The 23,530-nt window shown below is 34.8% G+C and overlaps 1 pseudogene; it reads left to right on the plus strand.

The window, feature by feature from the left end:
• The first annotated feature begins 20,459 nt into the window (after window positions 1-20,459).
• Window positions 20,460-22,931, plus strand: LOC118751386 (annotated as a pseudogene).
• The last annotated feature ends 599 nt before the right edge of the window (window positions 22,932-23,530 follow it).

Genomic DNA, 23,530 nt, shown 5'->3' on the forward strand with positions numbered 1-23,530 from the left:
AAACATGTTTTGGTATACACGTTTGTTAATTATGTTTTCTTGTAAAATTAAATAGACTCCCTGAGGAAGACACAATAATTTGTCGAAACGCGTAGGAGGCAGAAAAGAAAAACCAACGTTTTTGCTTTAAAATCAACGGCCGAAAAGCTCCAAATATACAGAAACTCGTACTATTGTTAAGTAGCTCATGTCTTTAATTGTTGTCTTATTCATTTTTAATCTTTACAATTTACTTTAGTTAGGATTGGACATGGGTTAGCCAAGGACTGGAGACATGAGTCTCTTAACAGTAATAAGGGATTTGATTTTTAAATTGCAGAGGACCATTGATATGTGAATTCATATATTTCGATAATGAAATAAATTCAAGCATAAATACGATTTTTAGTTACATAGACATATGTAACTCAATTTCAGCGCCAACTGGTGGAAAATTTTTTTCGAAAGAATTCTTTTCCCTGTTATCAATACATGTTTTGAATCTGAGGATAATCGGACCATAATCACGATTTTTAGTAATAACTCGAATCCAACGCCACCTGGCGGCTCTTTTTTTGTAATTGTATTGTTTTTTTCTGTTGTCAATACATATCTCAAATAGGAGGCGAATCGGGCCATAAATAAGGGTTTTACCAACAACTCGACTCCAGCGCCACCTAGCGGTTGTTTTAAAAGTTAATCTGCTATTCGGAAGGTAGGCAAATTCAAAAACCCAATATCATACAAATCCTTCCAGCGGTTCTTGAGTTATAAATGGTGTAACTAACACGACTTTCTTTTATATATATAGAGATAGTGTATTCCTTAACAAAAACCGAATAAATCTAAGTTTCAAACGTCGATGTTTTTTTATTAGATACATATATTTAAAAAATCTTGAGTACGTATTTTTGTAGCCCATTCAATTTTAGTGCATTAAAGTGCCAGTTTGAAATAGCAAGGACATACCCTTGCTTTTGGAATTGTTTTTGGTGAAAGTGTCGCATCCGTATAAAAAAATCGTTGAAAAACGTAAGTCCTAGCTACTACAAACTTGCACCTAAATGTACTACAATTAAAAGGGTTACAAAACTGCATATTCAAAATCTTTTTAATAGTGCTTATCATTACTATACGGCACCCACATATTAAAAAGTTTTGATTATTTATTTTATTTTTATTAAATTTTAATTTTTTTTTATAAAAATATATTTAGCTGATTTTTTAATTAATTAATGTTTTTAATTAGATACATTACTTGCGTTTCGATATTTTGTATGCTTAATTTGTAAATCCCTTTAAATTTAAAACATAATAGGGCATATTTATAGTCGAATCAAGGACGAAACTAAAAATAATTTCGACTTTTTTGACAAATTTTTTTCTTAAAAAGTGTTGTCAGAGAGCTGAAATTATTTTTACTTTCAGCTTTGTTTTGACCATGCACATATGAGCGAATTCAACGAAAAGTCAACCGCGTAAACAAATTAAAAGTCCTATATATCTTACTTGTTTATAGGCCGATTTGGCTGCTTTTTACAATATATACGGTTATGCAAGCAGAAACGTTTTTGTCAAAAATGGGCTCGCTAGGTGGCGCCAGGGTCGGGATATTTCGAAAAACCATTTCTATGCTCTGATTTGTTTCACATTTGGCATGTTTATTTGAAACGTAATAAGGCATAGATTTGCAAAAAAAATAGAGCCGCTTGTGGCGCTGATGTCAAAAAAAGTACGCTCGATATAAAATACATGTTTCCTTCACGTTAAAAAATCTTTCAAGAACAATATTAACTAAACTTTTTCAATGGAAATTTGAGTAACGTAACGCCAGGTGACGCCACGTCAGATAATTCAGCTGGTTAAACATAAAGCAGAGAAGATTTCTTCATCTAAAAACTATAAAAATTAACCTTAAACATTTCTATTATTACTACAAAGACTTTTATACCGAGTTTTGCAATTTTGTAATCGAAGTCAAAATCCACTTCTGTTTTTGTAACGTCAATCCAGCGCATATGTTTAGTAATATCTTTAAATCGCTACTACCAACAGTTGTAATTTTTTTTACTGCATAAGGGGCCATTTATTTGCTATGCAAATCTAGATCAACTTTTTTAAAATGTTTACTTTTTCAATATGTCTTTTAACATTTTTTCGTACGTGTGTCACGTAACGCCAGCTTGGAAATATCCATATGCCATTATATTTTACATTGAAACGTAACTTTTTGTATTTATTTCCTATCTTTTACTATCTAACTTATCTCCATATAAATGACTTCCCCAGTTTCGTGCTCCTTCCTGGTGATTACAACAAATACACAAATTGTTACTTTTATTACATTTTATGGCTTTTAACTTAGTTCTAAGTATTGCGAGTTCATTGATAAAGCTATCATCGAAACGAAAAGATTATATTGTAACCTAAACTTGCCTATTTTTAATAAAATTAGCTGTGGAAATCGAATGGGTATGAAAAGGAATTATTCATTAACTACATGTACGGGGGTGGCCCCCTGTTTAAAAAATCCAATTTCATTTGAATTAAGAGAATTAGGTAATTGAAATATTAATTTTTGGAGTGCAATGGGGTATAGTCGTTGTTTTGGGTATGCAGCTACAGTTCCACGGCTATACTCAATCCCGAATCTTGCGCCCTCGTTCGTGCACTCTGGGCTACGTGTGCACCCCACGTGCGAGATGCGGCAACCAATCCGAGTGGAGCCTTGGGTCACGGCAGAAAGAGAGGAAGCTTCGGTGAGGCCACTCCGACTTATTCGGTTTAAGGTCTCACCGAAGTCTGCAGCGTCTGTTCACCAGTAGGTGCGGCTGCAAGCGGACGTCTGTCTTGGAGCAAGCGGCTCGCTTTATAAACGAGTATTCGGTTGCGAAACGAACCCGTCCCAGCAATAGCTGGTGCGCTGGGCTTGGGACCCGCCACATAAAAACCCATTCCAATGAAAAAACAACACTAAGCCTAGGCTGAGACCCCAACCAAAACTAAATCCGTTACAGCAATGTTTTGAGAAGTAATACCTTCTTTTCTTATCACAAACGATGCACGCTCGTAATGAGATTTTACTAAGTGTATAAATCTGACACTCACGCCTTTTACATATTGTTTCTGTCACAGTAGATCATGATTAATTGAGTCGAAAGCTCGCCGCAAATCCATAAATAAGGCGAAAACAGAAAATTTATTTTGCCTCATATGAATCTGTAAGGCTGACTGCAGAACGAAAATATTATCAGTGCAGCATCTTTTGTTTCTAAACCCATTTTGAGATTCCGGGATTATATAGTTTTCTTCAGCCCAATTCGTTACCCACTGCGCGAGAATCTTTGTAAAAATTTTGGGAATTGTATTCCTCAGTGCTATACCTCTGTAGTTAAATGGCTTTTGGAATCTCCGCTCTTATGGAACAGTACTAAGAGCGATTGTGACCAAGACTCAGGGGTTTTACCCTACGATAGGATACTATTAGATAATGAGTGCAAATAGTCTATGCCTTCATCAAGGAGACAATTATAAAATCTCCCCCAACCATGTCTAGACTAGGGATGTTGCGAATGTGGAATTTTAGACATCCGCGGATGCGAATGCGGATGCGGATGTTTAAAAGTTGTCATGAATTTTTAAGAAATAATTTAGGTGGGTGAATTAGGTGATTTAGGTATATAAAAAATGGAAAGGTTAATAATTTTTAATACATTTTTTATTTTTATTTTTTTTTAATAAAAAATCAAATCAGCGCCACTATATAACTACTCGATCGAGGCGACAAACTTGAAAAACTTGAAACTTGCCAAAATTGTAAATTCTTTTCGATTGAAACTGCACTAGTTGAGAGGACTTTGAGTTATATTTATTTATTTTTATTGCGGTGCAATAAATACTTTTTGAGAATTTCATCGGGGCTGCAAATGTGGGATGTATGCTCATGACATTCATCTTCACAATCTAGCATCATGGCACAATCGTTGTTTAACACCGTTTTTTTCGAAAGAATTCTTCATTCTCATTCCTTTGGTTGTTTCGGACTTTGTCACGTCATCAGCGTTTTTCGATTTTAGTTTTTGTAATTCAATTTTAATGCTTTATTCTGTGACTGGTTAGATTTACGTCTGTGCACTTGCACAATATTCCAAGGACCGAAATTAACAGTTATTTTTTTCAGAGTGAAATTTTGCCTTATATTTTTTATTCCGAAATCAGCGTCCTATGCGGATTATAGAGAAACCGCTTATCCAAATTAAACAAATTTGGCAACTTTCCGCTATTTTTTCCAGCGGAGAATTTTTACGCTACCTGATCGAAAACACTTACGCCGCTTATATTAAATTTAACGCCGCTTTGTTAGGTGGCAGTTGCAAACAAATTTATTATATTTTATATTACTGACGTGATAAAGTAACTAACATATTTTATAATAATACTGCGTTTCTAAATATATGTTTTTAAGATGTTTGCTATATAATTTTACACTGTTTAATTCATTGTAACATTGAACGATTTTTTCAACACGGCGGCCGCTCAGCGTTGAATTCTAAATAGTATCGGCGCAACTATCTCTATTTGTTGCAATTTCATTTGTTTACATTTATCAGCTGTTCATTTGGCAGCATATTCATCAAGCCGTTTCTAAGACGTAATTGTTGGGTTCAACAGTTGCCAGCAGTTTCGTAGCATATGAGCTAAACAGCTACCTCTTATGAACGCGACCAATGTGTGGCTTTCTGCTTTTAGACAATTCAGTTTTAAAGCTATTTAAGTCCCCTTACATTGGATACCAAACTTGTTTAATTTGAATAAGCGGTTTGTTTATTATCCGGAAAGTACAAGGCATATCAAACAGGTAGAAGCATTAGAGAAAAAACAATATTTGCGCGTATTTTGTTGTTGCTTCTGGTATCGAAAGTGTCAAAAAATGTTCTGATTTTTTCTTCTAAATCAAAGCGCGCCATGTGAAATAAAAAATATTAAAAAATTTAAATTGGTAAAAAAATGAAAAATGTTGCAACTTTATTTCTTAGTAAATTTTTTTCTTCTCGAAGCATTGATCCATCCTTTGCAAGGCCCAGTAATCAGTGGTTGTGCTGCTGAATTGGACGAACGTTCCAAAAGCTGTTATTCAATCGTTTGTTTTATATGGAAAAAGGTTTCACATGCAAATAGATTTTAACAATTTTGAATTTTTGTGATGAAAAATTTTACATTTTCGAGAACAAATAATTTGAAAAAATAAAAATAAAAATCAAATCAGCTACCCGTTCAATGTGCCTTAGGAAAGTACTTTTGTTTCGGATTAAAAAATATTTGGCCAAGTTTAACTCGTAAAAAAAATAACTGTAATTTTCGGTCCCTTCAATATTCGCATTCGCAAAAGATTCGCATTGATTTTTGCGAATGCGAATGCGAATGCGAATGTTAAAATTAATGCGGAAGCTCCGCGGTTGCGAATGCGAATATTCGCAACAACCCTGGTCTAGACCTGGAGCTTGTTATTTTTGCAGGCTTTGATTTCTGAAATCAACTTCTCGACATCTAGTGTTACATAAAACGTTCCAAAAAAGTTAGATCTCGTAGTATACGCCGTGCATAAATTTCGTAATAAAATTGTTCCCATTCAACAAGCGGAATAGGGTTTGATATTGAATGCTTTTTGTTGCATTCTCTGATGACATTCCAAAACTCTTTTGAATTTTTTACGTTAGCAAACTTGTTTTTGGCAGCTACGTCGTATGCGCTTTGTTTGCTACTTAACAACTTTTTATTTTATACTCTATTTTAAAATTTATATATGTAGTTTGATTTATGTTCATTACTAAATGATGAATTTTTCGCGTTTATTGCTAAGCAACTCTTGATCAAACCAGAGATTTTTGAAGTGGCTTGATGATTTCCCTGACGTGTTTCTGAACATATTAAGTTTTTGAGCTGACCTTTTTATTGATTCTATCAGGTTTGAATATTGGGTTTCTACTGAAGCACTAATAATGTCACATTGAGAAAGACAATCCTCCCCACACTGAAGTGCAATTAATTGTGGGGCTTTTGTAGGTTCCCATTTCAATATTTGTTTTTTGTATGTTCCCTTAATTCCTCCAGATTTATTTCTTGCATCACTATTAAGCGGTTTATTTGTACTCAACTTTATAGGGAAGTGGTCTGAGCTTACTACGTCAAATTACACTTCGGCTTTATTGGTGTGAGGAATAGCCTCTACGTTTGCCCATATCAAATCTATAGCACTTTCTCCATTACTGTTTGAAAAGGTAAAGTTTCCTGGTGTGTCGCCCGGTATGCGCCCATTTAGTAGAACAAGTCCATTTCTTGACATAAAATTACATCAATTTTTGCCCCGATTTCTAACTATTTTGTCCGCAGAAATTCGTATGGTCTCTAAAATTGAGTTTAGCCCTAGAAGGAGATCGCAGCTACTTTCGCTACCAATTCGAGCGTGAAAATCACCACCAATTATGGCCATTACCGTAATTATGGGAAATTTCATCTAAAAAAATTCTAGAAAGTCCAGCGCAGTCTCAATGTCATAAGTCGCTTTAACATAGACAGAGCCAATCATCAATTTAAAGTTACTTAAAACTATACAATTGAAAATCCATAAGGGGGATATATCTATTACAAATGACTTAAAACTATTGTGTATTAACGAGATCAGACCACCGCTTGCCCTGCCTGAAAATTTTTCTCTTGCTGCAGCAGCTGAGAAGTGTTCAAAGTTGTTCCATGGTAAAGGTGAATTGTCAAATTCAGTTTGCAACCAGGTTTCGCACAATCCAATTATGTGTGCTTTAGCAAGCGACGTTTCATTGTAGATATTGGCGATGTCATACACGTTCCAAAATGAGATATTCGAAAAAGATTACGGCTCTAAAGTAGAGTCTTGTTTACTTTGGATACATATTTGTTTTGTTTACTGGTTTTTGAGCTATCTTTGTAGAGCAGCTGAGTAAAATCGACAGATAATCGTTCATAATCCGTTGGATATAATTGCTTTATAACGTCGACTGCATTTGTTCCTTCCTCCATAAATTTTTGCTCCGTTTTCCAGTGAAGCCAATGGTTACCAATTTAATGCGATCATATCTCACTATTACTTTATGTAGGCTACTAATTGCTAGAATCTTTTATTTTAATTGTAACATAACCTTCTTGTTTTTTTGTCTGTCATCATTGAGATCCTTTTCTATATAAATGGCTAAACCAGCCAGTTTTTTAGTATTTTTGAAAACCGCCTCGATTGCGTCGACTGAATGGAATTCAGCTAAGACGGCCATTTTACCATTTTTAGCAGAAAGTTTCCTTGTCCAGGCCTTTGAAAATTTGATTTTTTCTTTTGACGAGATCTTCCAGAGATCCGCCGGCCGTCTATTATCTTTTGGGCTTTTAAACTCTCCACTTCCTACTTCAGCTCTTCATTTTGAACAGTAAGTTTGTTAATTGTGCCCGAGACATTGTTGAGCTTCATCAGGTCATCGACAGTGAGATCAGCTCTGTTCTGCTTCCCTAGCGCTGTGTTATCTGAGTATTCCGGACTTAAGTCGGATAATAATCTCTTTGATGGGTTTTTCGTTGGAGTTTTTTTCACAGACATTTTACCTTTTTTGTTATTGTTTTTTTAAGTTATCGAGCTCACCATGTGGAAGTGCTGTATCACCTGCTCAACTGCACGCAACTTTTCTGAAGTTTGACTGAAAGAGTCAGCTGGTAATATTTTTATTTTGGTTCACCGCGTTTTAGATAATTTGAGTGAAACTTCTGTGATTACTTTGCGCGTAGATTTAATATTTTAATTCGTGTTTTCCACCAATATTCCCCGATCACAGACACTGTTTTTAATTACACGCGTTAGCAAAATATTCAGACTCGCATTGAATGCAAATTCCGCACCGAACGCTAAGAATTATAAGTATGCAGACAAACTTTCACGGAGCCCTCAATATCAACACGTAAACTGCAACATACACGAACGTAAAAAATGTCGAATGAAAACAGCAAATTTTATTTTATTTTGAATACGGTTGCAGCGAGTGCGCTATAAAGACAGTAATAAATTCGTTTAGTGAAATCTCGTTTTTATTAATGCGGTTCTTTCTTAGGAATAAGCATGGTAATAGGTTACTGTCCAGTGACCAAACTAAAATCGATACTAAGGCCAGTTTTTCATTGAGAGTTTAATTCTTTTTATCATTTAAACTAAGTTTAAGCTCAGGGAAATTTACAGGTAGTTTAAACTAAGTTAAAATGTCCAATCTGGCTGTGCTCGAAAGCAGATTATTGTGGAAAAACTTGTATAGCGACACATAAATAATCAAAATGTTCATTCGAAGGATTAAACTTGTGCCCAACAACATTAGCTAACACAACTTGGCTTTTGCCCTACAAAATAACCAAGGTTTGAGTGGATTAAACTCTCAATGAATAACTGCAGTATAAACGAAGTTTATATTTAAACAGAGTTTTAACTAAACTTCGTTTAAACTAAATTTAAACTAGCACTGAAAAACTTTCCCTCTGTAAAAAATTATTTTAATTTCAGGTAACATACATGCCAATACATAATAACCATACTATAAATGTTTAAAATACCTCACGCGCTAAATAACAACAAGTGATTAGAAATGCTGCAACAAGAAATTTGCTACGGACCGTGCATCCAAAAGGCTACTGAGAATTCATCCTTACTACTAATAACAGCAAACGTTGGAACTCTTTTTGAGGATGTAAGTATTTACACACATACATGAAGTACGTTTTACGATAGCTGAAGCATAACAAATTAGTTTTAAGCAGCACCAGTGGGCTACGCGGGGTTTCTATATATTTCGAAAACAGACATCTATGGTCCTATTTGGCTCATATTCATTTTGCCTTTATCTGGCTAAAATCAAAACATAGGATCGGATTTACTTGTAAATTGTGCAATGGTTGTCTATTACGAAGACGCAGCTAAAGCATTTAGATTAGGTAAGGTTATTTTGGCTGGCTGACAGTCCCATATAGACCAATTTGAGAATTTCAGTAGTGCTTGAAGCCTAAGTGTGGGGCTCCGAGATATTTCAATCGTGTTTTGGAGACAGCAGGACAATCGCATAGGATGTGTTCTAGGGTCTGGGTGTTTGGCGCATTCCATCTCGATATAGTCTGCTTTTTCACCCTCTGGTCTTTTTCGATATAAAGATTTTTTTTAGAGGTTTCGGAATATTATTCTAACAAACTACGAATACGAATCAACACTACAAAGCTCCTTTACTCCCGGATACCAAATTACAGCTGTGTAATAATAACAAATATAAATGAAAGAATGCAAAGCAATAAAAACATATTTATAACAAGTAAAAAAAGTCTAAGTTCGGAGCCGAACATTAAATATAGTTTTTTTCACCTTTCCGAAAACTACAGCTATATGGTAAGCAGGGCAGGTTTTAGCCCTATTTCAAACATCTTCGATCCCATCGCCCATTTTCCGAAATTCCTTAATAATGCTATTTCTTTTCAAAGGATTTTTGTTAATATCAATTTTTAGTAAATTAGCACCGTTAAATTTCGAAATATCGAAGTTTCAAGCTTTTCTGAAATTTACCGTTTTATGAAAAGTGGGCGTAATTTTAGTTCGATTTCAATGTTTTCTTTTAAGTGGCAAGTACAATAACTGTACCGAGTTTGAAACAAATTGATCGAACGGTTACCGAGATATTAACACATATGTGGTCATAAGAGTGCCGCGCCACGCCCATTTTTCATAAACGTATTTTCTGCTAAAGAATTATCGCAAACATCAATTTCGAATAAATTAGCTTCAGTGTCAACTGATTTATCGAAGATTTTGTATTTCTCTAAATTACCTTTATATATATAAAAGAAGTAAACATACCAAGTTTCGTTAAGGCATCTCAATTTTTACTAGAGTTCTGTCAGACGGACAGAATGACGGACGGACAGACAGTCACCGCTTTTACTTTTTCATTCTGATCAGTATGTATCTCTCTATATCTATATCTCGATTCGTTTTGCCTGTTACAAACGACCGTTATGTGAACTAAGTTATATTACCCTTCTGCACAAGTGCGCTCGGGTATAAAAACTAAAATCTCGTTATTATTATAATGTGAACTAAAATATAAATAAACAGGTAAGAATGTTTAAGTTCGGGCGGAACCGAACACTAAATACCCGGCGCAAGTATTAAATAAATGTTTTTCCACCTTTCCGAAGGCTACCGCTACATGGTTAGCCGGGGTGTATCAATTTTGAGTAAATTGGCGTCCTTAAATTTCGAAATATTGAAGTTTCAAGCATTTATGAAATTTGCCGTTATATGAAAATAGGGTTGCCAGACGTACTGCTCTTGGGAGTAAACGTACTCCATTTTATTGCAATGTACTCCCATGTACTCCCAAAAAAAATATCTGGAAATGTGCTCCTTTATTAGTTTTGTACTCGTTTTTCCAGCTATTAATATTTTATCATATACAGGGTGTAAAATAATAACTGTTGTACAGTTTTTTTTGAAAAATAAAATTGGCCTTTATAGATTTTGCGAAAAAAGTTATTCATTTTTAATTATCCAAAGATTTTACTTTAATTTTATTAATTTGTTTTTAAAATTTTACCTTTATTTGGGTTTACCGGCGATAAACACTTTGAGAGAAAAGCGCAAGTAAAAAAAGTCGTTATTGTATAGTTTTTAAATTTAACCCTCATTTGGGTTTACCGGGGGGTTTGGGAGAAAAGCGCAAGCGGCACGCAAGTCTTCGTCGGTTACTTTATTACATATCTTCTGTAACCATAGGCTAATTTCCTCCCACTAGGAGGGAATTCATTCGACCAACCCTATACAGTTTTTTTTTCTTTATACAAAACTAAGAAAAAATACACCGGAAAAAGAGGTGTGTGCCGCATGTACTTATCTCCCAAAGCTTGCAAATGCAAATAAGGATTAATATTTTAAAACCAATTAATAAAATCAAAGTAAAATATTTACAAAGTTAAAGAGTTATAAAGAACCCTTTTATTTTTCAAAAAACCTGTGCGACAGTTATTATTTTAGGCCCTGCACTTTGCCATTCATATTGTGGCAAAGACTACTTAGGGCCGGTTGTTCAATGTCTGGTTATCACTACTTGCCTGTTAAACATTATTGTCGACGATTTCGACATCATGCATATAACATGTGATCGATAAAGCAGTCGTTGTATCTAACCGGGGCTTCTACCTCCGATTTGTGCTAATCAGACATTGAACAACCGGCCCTTAGTATGCAAAGTTAAGTGTTACTATGTTTATACGTAAGCTAATTGCAAATAAAAATAATTTGCAAATACTTAACTTACTGTTTATTCGATGGTGAAAAATTCTTTTTCAATATTGCCTGACTATAAAAAGGCAATAATATGACCATCGAAAAATAAAATTAAGTTAAAAATGGCAACGTCTTGATTATAAAACGGCATTAAGATGACCATCGAAAAAGAAAATAAACCTAAGAATGGCGGCGTCTTGCCCTTATTTGCAAATGGTACCACTAATCAATACTTATTTGCGTGATTTAGCTATTTGCAAATGAAAAAATAACTCAGCGTTTATACGGAAAAGTTTACCATTTTGCAAATTGTTATTTGCAAATAATACGTGCGTATAAACGTAGTATGTGATTGTGAAAAAGTATAAGTTTGACCGTAGCAAGGAAGGTGCAGGGTGCTCGGATATAAAAATCAGAAAAATATTATATTTACTAGCCAATGCCCGCTTACTTCGCGGCGCCTAATAAGTGCTTTTGCGTTGGCCAATGCAAAAGATCATTTAAAAACAAAATTGGTCTATAAAGTAAAAATTGTTGATTTAAGTTGAAACCATTAAGGCGCAGTATCCTCCTCACACATAGGTCAATAATAGAAACGCTGTGATACCATATGGAATACCAATCCCTTTCGGTGTCATGAGCTTTACCTATGGTCTTATTTCCACCTGTGACATCTCTGCCAAGCATGCGTAATTTTTTTGTATGATCTTGCAACTACAACATTGGTGCGATGCGCATGCCAATAAAAGTTCTTATAGGGAAACTCAAGAGCACAGAAGTGCGTTTTCTGTTATAGGAGGGCCAAGAATCCTCGCCGTCCCACAGGATGAAAAGGTTTCCGGTACATTGCTAAATGAGTCGTGTGATCTCTTAAGTATCTTTCAAATGAAGCAATTGATATACCTACGGTGATCTATCCTTGTTAATTCACCACTTTTACAATTCGTAGTAAAATTTAAGAACTGATTTCTGGGTAGATGCAAGACCGCATGATCGTGCATGAGGGCGCCAGAAAAACATAACCCCATCCTTCATTTAGACATCTGAAAACTAAATATATATAACTTAAACATAGGGCCAAAGCAGCCCAACCACACGGGGTTTCTATACATTTCGGCTGCAGCGCCATCCATTGGGTTCATTTTCTGCAAAACCATTGCTTACCATAAAATGAATACGTGTTATGGTAAATTTTTATCAAAAGAATTTTCCATCATACAGGTATATAGCTCACATTTAAAATTTGAACGAAGTCGGTTAATAAAAACGATTTTGATAAATAACTCTACTCCAGCACCACCTAGCGAGTTTTCTAGTAGCATGTAATTGGACCATATATGTATGTAAGATAACCTCCAACAATCTGACGGAACCCTATTCAGTGGTTTTTGAATTTAGGCCGAACAACGAATCATTTTATGTAAATAGGTATGTCGATAGGACAGTTTATAGCGAAACTCGTAAAAGCAAAGCTCCATTCTTTGTTAAAAATTTAAAAAAATTCTTCAAAATTTTTACATAAATTTTACCTTACTGAAAATTAAAGATAAAGTTACAATAGTCCAATGGGATTTGGAAATCTAGGAGAAAATGATTCCCAATCGAATGATACTTGCGCGTTTACGTAAATGTATTTCGATCCAGCCTTTCCAATAATTACCACTTTTCGCCATAACTACGGTATTGATAACATATGTAGCTGTGTAGAATTTCAGGACGTTAGCGTAAACAGTTCCAGACATAAGCTATATGAGAAGTTCAGTTTGCATCGAAGGAAGGAGCCACGACCCCTTTCCCAATGCATTTGCAATATATGCATCAGTGCTAAGTTTCAGTTCCCCAACGTAATTGGTTTTAGAGATATATTTGTTTTTTACGTTATAGTCTGTATAAGAATTTTATGAATATCCCGAGCTACATACCGAGTAAATTTTTGTCAGAATATTTATTTTCAAGGTGTTGCCAAATATGAACCAAGTCGGTGCAGCCGTTTAGTAGTTTAGTGAAATAAATTGTAAAGAGAACTGTATGAAATTGTAAAACGTGACGTCTCAGATTTCTTAATTTTTTGGCAGCAACCACGAAAAGTTTTAATTTTGTTACCGAAGAACCTTCCACACAGAAACAAAAAAAAAGTAAGTTTGTGGTTATATCAAGGTGAAATTTTGAGTACGGTCCGTTGCTAACTCTAAATATAACAACGACGCACTGGAAAAAGTTAATACGTTCAAATACCTAGGAGTAATGATCGACGATAAACTAAAACAAAAAAAAAAATGGATTCTATATCTTCAATTAGAGCTCTAGCAATACGTACATCGGTGAAAACTGCATTTAATTCCATGCATTAGCTTTTGCGTGATACGCTTACAAACATACAGACAAACATACCAAAATATTATATTTGGCTTCTGTTGATCCTATAAACCCCCTATTAATTTTTCTTTAACATCTATTATGTACAGATATCGGACTGTTGCAATTTTATTATTCTCAAATACCCTCGTTTGATACCCATATGGCAACACTTAGTTTATATTATAAATTTAACTGAATTAAAATTTTCAAATAAGTGGCAACCCGCTTCAAGAATATTTTCAAAAGTAAGCTTCCTAATCCTCTTTAGTTTAATGTTCGTATTGCAATATTTCATTTATTTTACAAATTTGAATGAATACAATTTTTCAATCAGTTGGCAAATCCCCTAAAAATATTTTCAGCATTAAAATTTCCTAGCCACTTTAGTTTGATGCCAATATTGCAATATTCAATTTATGCTATCAATTAAATTAAATTAAAGTTTTCAAATAGGTGGAAACCCTCCACAAAAATATTTTTAGCTGTAAGCCTCTGAAAATTTCTTTCTTCTAACAGCCATATTGCAGTATTCACTTTACCGTATCAATTGACCTAAACTGAAATTTTAAACACAGGTGGAAACTCTCTCATTTTTTCTTCTATATTGGAAGCTAGATCTCTAGCGATACATCGGTGAAAACTGCATTCAATTCCATGTTTTCGACTGATGCGCGTACAAATATACAGACTGACGGAAATTCAAAAATTCTAAAAATTGTTTATTTGTCTTCTGTAGCTTTAATAAAAACCCACCATATTAATTTTGCTTTAATATCTGTAAGGTACAGACATCGATCTGTTACAATTTTATTATATGTATAGATGTAGATATAGATTTAATTTATTTTATCAATTTGATACAATACAATTTTTCAAACAGGAGGCAGCCCTGCCTAAGAATATTTTCGGCAATAAAATTTCCTAAACCCCTTCAGTTTGATACCCATATTGCAATATTCAGTTTATCTTATAAATTAAATTAAATGTGGTGGCAACTCTAAAAAAATATTTTTGGCTGTAAGCCTTCTTCAGCCTCTTTCTTTTGACGCCCATATTGCAATATAAATTTTTTCTTATCAATTTACTTTAACCCCAATTTTCAAACAGGTGGCAACTCTCCTATTTTTTTCTTCCTATATTTTAAGTTAGACCTCTGGCAATACATCGGTGGAAACTGCATTTAAATCCATGTATTCGTTTTCGAGTGATGCGCGAACAAACATACAGACAGACAGACAGACAGACAGACAGACAGACAAAAATTCTAAAAATGGTTGATTTGGCTTCTGGTGCTCTAATAAAGACCCCCCACATTAATTTTTCTTTAATATCTATAATGTACAGACATCGACCTGTTACAATTTTATTATATGTATAGATAAGGCTTAATTTAAAAAAATGGCCGTACATTCTGGAAGAGTCTGGAATTCTTTCCTATAAGGGCGGTGAGCGAAGGGGGAGTGGGCGTGGCACCTCCAACCCCCACCTAGGCGCTCTATTGGTCCCAGGGATCCCTTGGAAAAATCGCCAAAAATCACAATTTTCACTTGCGTCCACAGTATTTTTGCGTAGAATTCGGTTAGGGATTATAACCCTTACTATGTAGAATCCTCCTTTCTGCGTTGCCGAAGAAGAGAGGAGGAACCCCGTGCAAATGAATATTCAACCTTTTTCAAACGAAAAAACGCAAGTGAACATTGTGACTATTGGTCAATATTCTAAGGGGTCCCTAGGGAACCATAGGGGTCCTGGGTGGTCGGGAGTAACATTTTTGTCAATGGCGGTTCATGCCCTCTCCAAAAAGGTCGGAAAAGGTGCCACGTCCACTCCCCCTTCGAACTCCATCTCTTTAACAACCACCCCTGTTGGAAAGCCAACCCATATAGTTATTTATTTTTCACATTTATTGTTGCTTTGAAAAAGATTTCAAAGATATCTTTGTTTGTTTGTAACTAATTAATGGTAATTTGTAACAATATATTACACAAAAAATTAAAAAAAAAAATTTTTCTCCTTTCTTATGTCATGTACTGCTTTTTTCCTATCGAAAATATAAATGTACTCCTTTCTCCGTTTCAAAATCTGGCAACCCTATATGAAAAGCGGTCGTAATTTTAATCCGATTTCAATTTTGCTTTTATGTGACAAGCACGATAACCATACCGAGTTTGGTACAAATTGGTATAACGATTACCGAGATACATATATGTGATCATAAGTGGGCGGTGCCACGCCCATTTTCCAAAACTTTATCATAAACGTATATCCTAGTAAAGAATTGTTGCAACCATCAATTTTGAATAAATTAGCTTTAATATTTACTGATTTATCGAAGATTTTGTATTTCTCTAAATTACCGTTATATGGGATGTGGGCGTGGTTCTTGTCCGATTCAAAAAAATTTCAGCCATTTGGTACACTGTAACAAGGCCAACAACTGTGCCAAGTTTGGAAAAAATTGGTGCAGCGGTTACCAAGATATACTCATGTAGCCATAAGTGGGCGTTGCTACGCCCATTTTCCCAAAATGTATAATATTCTTATTTTTCGTCTTAAAATTATTGCAAATATCAATTTTGAGTGAATTATCGTCAGTAGTTACTAAAATATCACAGCTTACTTATTTCTGGAAATCACCGTTATATGGGAAGTGGGCGTGGTTGCAGTCCGATTTCGTCCATTTTCAATACCAACCTACCTCGGATAAATGGAAACCTGCATACCAAATTTCGTTGAGATATCTCAATTGTTGCGCGAGTTATCGTGTACACGGACGAAACGACAGACGGACAGACAGACATGGCTTAATCCACTTCTCTACTCATGCTGAGCATTTATGTATACATTTGTATATATCTATCTCGATTCGTTTTGGCTGTTACAAACAACCGTTATGTGAACAAAATTAATATACCCTTGTGCACAAGTGCGCTCGGGTATAAAAATGCGTGTGTAACACCGTACAGATGGTAGAAGTGAAACTTCTTAAAAAGGTGTGAGTACCAGGTACCTACTCACGAAATTGGATGTGTAAAAATATGTTTACGGTTCGGCAAACCATTAGAAGATTGAGTTACATATGTACGTAGGTTTGGTTAGAAATCAAACAATAATTTCATTTCATCTTATTAATTTTCTGATATACATATAAGTTATTTATTTATTTTCCGGTAACACCACCTTATATGAATTCGCACTTCTAGCATCCATAGGACCGGGTTGTAATGGAAGTAATTGTATGTTTAGCAAATAAATGAAAATGTTTATAATGCAGTCAATAGATCCTTACGAATTCGCCATTACCAAGGCACTAAGTAACGTACGCACTTTTGCTTGCAAAATGCATTTATTTAAGTTGAAAGAAGACAAATTCGTTTGTTCGGCATTTATTCTTACTCCCTTTCTATCTTCCAAGGCGAATTCATATATTCTTATCACGAGTTCAAAAATTCGTGTGGCAGCAGCAAGAGTATAAAAACATAAAATTACGTTATAAATTAAAAGCATAAGTATCACATGTATGCGTAGTCCAATTCACGAAATCATTTCATCGATCTGAGTAAGAACTAAGTGCATAAACTCTATTACGCGTTGATTGAAATCATGAAATCGTGTGCATTCATTCAGTTTCTATTAAAACGCATGAAATGATTTCATGAATTGGCCTACGCATAATGGTAGTAAATGACAGAACGAATTAAAACAAACACATCCTTTTGACATAATGCAAGCCGAAAACGTTGGTTCAAATCAATCCGCAATCAAGTTGGACGTTTTGCCCACCAACATTGCAATTTTGCAAGCAGTCCCATTGTAAAATCTCATTTTTACACTTTCATAGTTTCGACTTACATTTATAAAATTCAACGAAAGCACGTACCTATTTCGGCTGGGTTATCCAATATCGGTTATTTAGTGTACAAAATAACCGCAAATTAAATGAGTTTATACAACATGGCCATTATTGTAGCGATAAGTTGTACAACTTGCCAGAACATCCAAATTTTTTTGATCTTTCATACAACCAAGACATATATTCATTCAACAGGCCCACAAACGGTGCAATCTAGAGCAAAACAATACCATGTTGAACCAACGGTCGCTACGTTTAACGTCGGGTGAAAATTCCAACTGCTCCTGTAACACTACCTTATATAAGTTGGCCTTGCTATCATCCTCACATATGTTCATCAGAGTATACCAACGAAGGACGAGTTAATACAAAGAGATAGCAAGAGGACAAAACTACTCCAGAAAATTACACGCACAATTAGGGTGCTCACAGTTCTTTATTATCTACAGTGTTAATTTTGCCACCTGGTAACTTTAAAACATTTTACCATGTGGTAACTTTGTTTGTTGTTGGTTCCCATACTAATTAGAGATAACACTTTTGGACAAAATTACTCGACTTTGCCTCATGTTTATTTTTTTTTGTTAAACTGGCATCTATCGCTGCTTGTACATAAATACATGAATTTCATAGTTGCCAGCTTGGTGCTTTAAGCACTAGATTTAGTGCTTTTTGAAAATTAATACGCCAAAAAAAATTATTTAGTGCCTAGTGCCTTCTTTATTGCTTTTTTTCTGAACTAAAATTACTCCGTTATAGTTAAAACCTGAAAAATTTTTTAAATATTTAAAGCTGTGGCAGCACTGAATTTACAAAAATCTACAAATTTAAATGCACTTAAATACAACCATGATTGATAAAAAGCTGAACTTGCAAATTCACCTTGTTCAATTCTATTCGCGTTGAAAACGCTAGTAGATATGCGAGTAAGTTAAGTATTTCTTTTTCTTTTCTAATTAATATTTGTAAAAAATTTTAGTTTTGTACCACCTGAGTAAAACCCATCGTTTCTTGGTGCTGAACTCAAATCTGGCCGCCCAATTGCTCTAGCACTAGAATTTAGAGATATCCTAACCTCAAAGTGCCAAAATCACGGTTTTTGGCGATATTTGAGGTTATATAATGAATACATAATTTTTTTTGTTCATTTCTACTTAGGGCATGATTTTCGTTTGTTGGGATTCGATTTTTCTTTCTTGAGATATATCAGTTTTAATGTGCCGTACTTCGGTATTACGTCGTAAGCGTAAGTAATAGCATGTGGCTTTTCAATCGTTATGAGCGAAAAAGTTTTGTGTAATGATTTACGTATGCATTCTTGTAAATATTGTTAATTTTTTGTTTTTGTTAAATACATACCAACTGTTATGAAAAAGCATCCGTTGATTCAAAACCGTTTGGTGCTTTTAGTGTGGTAAAACGCTTTTATTCCAAGTTTTTGGTGCCTTTTGAAAATGAAAAGTTGGCAACACTGATGAATTTCGCTTTGGGCGCAGCGCTGCTTGTACATAAGTTTCGCTTTGCGCCTGCCTGAAGCTGGCAAAGGTTCTTTTTTTATACCCGAGCGCACTTGTGCACAAGGGTATTATAACTTTGTTCACATAACGGTTGTTTGTAACAGGCAAAACGAATCGAGATAGATATAGACAAATGTATACATAAATGATCAGAATGAAAAGAGAAATCAATTAAGCGGTGACTGTTTGTCCGTCCGTCCGTCCGTCCGTCCGTCCGTCTGTCCGTCTGTGCACACGATACCTCGAGTAGAAATTGAGATATCTTAACGAAACTTGGTACGTGGACTTCTTTTGGGCATAGGACGGATGGTATTGAAAATGGGCGAAATCGGACAATAACCACGCCTACCTCCCATATAACGGTAATTTTCAGAAAAACGAAAACTGCGATATTTTAGTAACTACTGAAGATAATTCACTCAAAATTGATATTTACAATAACTTTTAGACGAAAAATAAGAATATTATAAATTTTTGGAAAATGGGCGTAGCCACTTATGGATACATGTGTATATCTTGGTAACCGCTTCACCACACAGTTGTTAGTCTTGCTACAGCATACCAAATGGCCGAAAATTTTTAAAATCGGACAATAACCACGCCAACCACCCATATAACGGTAATTTGGAGAAATACGAAATCTTCGATAAATCAATAAATATTAAAGCTAATTTATTCAAAATTAATGCTTGCAACAATTCTCTACCAAGAAATACGTTTATGATAAAATTTTGGAAAATGGGCGTGGCACCGCCCACTTATGATCACATATATGTATCTCGGTAACCGTTCCATCAATTTGTACCAAACTCGGTATGGTTATTGTGCTTGCCACATAAAAGCAAAACGTTGAAAATTATTGAAATCGGACTAAAATTACGACCGCTTTTCATATAACGGTATATTTCAGAAATGCTTGAAACTTCAATATTTCGAAATTTAAGGACGCTAATTTACTTAAAATTTATACACCCCGGATTATCGTGTAGCGGTAGCTTTCGGAAAGGTGGAAAACATATATTTAATATTTGCGCCGGGTATTTAATGTTCGGCTCCGCCCGAACTTAGACTTTCTTACTTGTTTATTTTTGCGCTGTGCTAGCTGAGTATACAAAAGAGAAGAGAGAATAGAGAGAAATATGTATGTGGTTTGTTGATGCTCTCTAAACACAAACGCGTGAAAGGCAAACGGTCTAGCAATGCGTGGTATTGTTGATCAACTTAATGCTTGAAATACAATACCGGCCAAGAATGATAGAATACAAGATTGCGCCGATCAGAGAGGATTTTTGAGCGTAATTTTTCGGTGACGTCACACTGGTGCAGCTGCGAGAGAGCAATGTCAAAACGCGAACAAGAATGCAAGAAGAAGAAGACATTTTGCACGAAAAACGTAAACAATACGAAAAAATTTATTCATAACACATTAAAATGGGAAAATTTATAGATATTAAGCATATATATTAGCTTTAATTAAAGATGAAAGCATTGTTGTGGTGTTGTGCATATAGTCTTTAGGGTAAGTATGAAAAATAATGTTGGGACAAATGTATGTGTTAAAAATGTTTGCCATTTCAGAATCAACGCTCCCACGAGTTAGTCGAAGATGAAATCTTTGAAAAGTATTATCAAAGGTATTCTAAATAATAATAATACAATCTAAATAATAATAATACAACTTCCGACGCGTACCTTGATGAAGGTGAGCAATTAGTGCGTGAGTCTGAGCACTTGCTGCAGACAATTGGCAGCGAAGCAAATGCCGCACTGCGCCAAGCCAACTCAGAGCTGGGTGCGTGTATAGACGAATTCCGTGAAATGTCGCTGCAGGTATCGAAGGATGTTAATCAATTGCAAGATACTGTGATGGCGTTGTTCCAAGCAAGTAGCTAGAGATTAATAGTTTAGTATAAACTTAATTCAGTACCTTATATTATTTTCAGGCGCGTTATAATCCCATTAAGATATGCGATTTTCTGCTAGAAAACTGTTTAGAGCCAGTAATTTTGAAGCCAGTTTCATTGGACTACAGCGAAGAAAATCCCGAACATGTGCGATTGACACTTTCATACTCGTTAAAAGAAATGAGTCGAAGCTTACGTCCTTCCTACAAGAAATTGTTTGAAAATATTAAGCTGGTTTTGAATTGTTTAGCCAACATAAATGTTTCAGTATCCAATGATCAACAAGTATTCTCCATTATCGGCGATCATATAAAACAACGATTTTTGAATTTACTAGTGGAAGAATGCCTGATGCATGCAATACCCAAAAATATGAGCGAATACGATGAGTCAACGCTCGTAGAGGATGTCATTCAATTTGAACACTTTCTAGCGGATGCGTTTCTCATTAACACAGAAGATAAAGCTCTTAGCGATTTTGCCGAAAAATTTGAAAGCTACTTCCGTGAACAATTCAGCAATAAACTTATAAAAAGCGCGCTAGACATAATGCATAAGGACTTGCAAGATATGGCATTAATTGCTGAAAAGAATTCCGCGGAAGATGTAGCTAAAAATCCCTTTCTATTTCCTTGCTGTATGGTCTCGAAGAGCACACTGGTGAGTGCATTATTGTTTGTATGCCTCTAAAGTTTTACAACAATATTTGGTATATTTTTTAGGAATTGATTAAGTTGATGGAGCGCATACTTCGCTAATCACATGATACAGAAGATGAAAGTCTGTTAAACGTTATCAGCGTCATATTGATTTCGTATGTTGGCGAAGTGCCGAAGATACATGAGAAGCTTCTAGAAAGCATACCACAGCAATCTGCTCTGTTCTATAATAATTGCCAATTTTTAGCACATTGGGTGACCACGAATTCAGAAAAGGGCATAGCCACATACCCAGCATTGGTTAAGACCCTACATATGAGTGGAAGCAAATATTTGAATGTACAAATCAATTATCAGCAAAAGATTATCATGGGCATACTCAAAGAATTTGGTAATTTTGTGCATAGATACATGAAACAAGTGCCTATTGTATAACCTTTTATATAAAAAATATTTGTATTCTCTTGCAGATATTTCCGATGCACACACAGTTGGCACTGCGCCGTTGAAATTATTGCGCCAGTGTTTGCGTCAATTAGATTTGTTGAAAAATGTTTGGCAGAATATGCTACCCGATGCAATTTATAATAAGACATTTTGCGATATTATATATGATTTTTGTAATGAAATAATACGACGTATACTCGCAATGGAGGACATTTCGACAACAGTGGCAAGTGAGTTTAGTGAGCTAATCGGTGTCATATTGGAGAAGGTCCCAAGTTATTCAAGGTAAATTTCTGATGGGATTCAATGCTTCGAATTAAATGCTATTTTTTTACTTTCTTCTTACAGCACAAACATGAAGTGATAGATATTAAATCTTTGATGAAACTTGAGCAATTGAAAATGATACTGAATGCTTCGTTGCAAGAAATCACCGAACAGTGGTGTGAAGGTGCCGGTATATTAACAGCAAACTATAAGGCAGAAGAAATTAAGCATCTCATACGAGCACTTTTCCAAAATACCGATCGGCGCACCAAGGCATTATCGAAAATTGTCTAAACAAGATACACTGCTTTTTTCTGGTAGTAGACGATTTTTATTCTAAAATTTTGAAATAGTTATTAAATAATAGGTATGTTTTTCTGAAATATTTCTGATAAAAGTTTTCGTTGCATTCGCTATTTTTTTGGTAATATTCGCAATGTTTACATGTCTTCAAGCAAGAATTGTGCACAGATAATGAACGACGACTCATCCATCCATTCTATTATCGGCGATCATACCTGGGAAAATACAAAAGCACAAAGTTTTTCATAAGTTATTTATAAATGATGTTTTTAATGGTTTAATTGGAAGATTGCAATAAAAAACTTATTTATGTACGTATATTGTTATTGTTATTAGTTGTGCTATTGTCGTATGCATATCGCACACCATCTGTAAAAGGGGCACAACTCAAACAAATTTTCGTAGATTTTTACGCATAAATCAATCCATATGAATGCAAATATGTTTTTCTGATTTTTGAGTTGTACCACTTCAGAAGATGGTGTGCGATATGTGTTTTGTTGCAAACAATAACCGTCTAAGTCGACTTAAGAATTGTATGCGAATTGCATGCATGAGGCTGTACTCGACTTCAGCGGCTATTGCTTATGACCACAGATATAAGTAGAATTTTTATCTCTTTGTTTAATACTTGCGGCCCTGAAAAGGGCCTTTATGTTAAGCGGATGAACTGAAGAACCGTTCTCGTTACGAACTGCAAAAGATAAAAAGGAAACATTTTAAAGAAACATTAGATTTAAAAATTATTGATATTTTGTCAGACACTATACCTTGTACCAAGGCACATTAAACAGGTAGTATCAGTAGAGCAAAAACAACATTTGCGTGTATTTTGTTGTTGCTTCTGGTATCGAAAGTGTCGAAAACTGTTCTGAATTTTTTCTTCTAAATCAAAGCGTGCCATGTGAAATACAAAA

The sequence above is a fragment of the Rhagoletis pomonella genome, unplaced genomic scaffold (assembly GCF_013731165.1).
Source record: "Rhagoletis pomonella isolate Grant_MI unplaced genomic scaffold, Rhpom_1.0 Rhpom_scaffold_00669, whole genome shotgun sequence".
Classification (NCBI taxonomy): Eukaryota; Metazoa; Arthropoda; class Insecta; order Diptera; family Tephritidae; genus Rhagoletis; species Rhagoletis pomonella.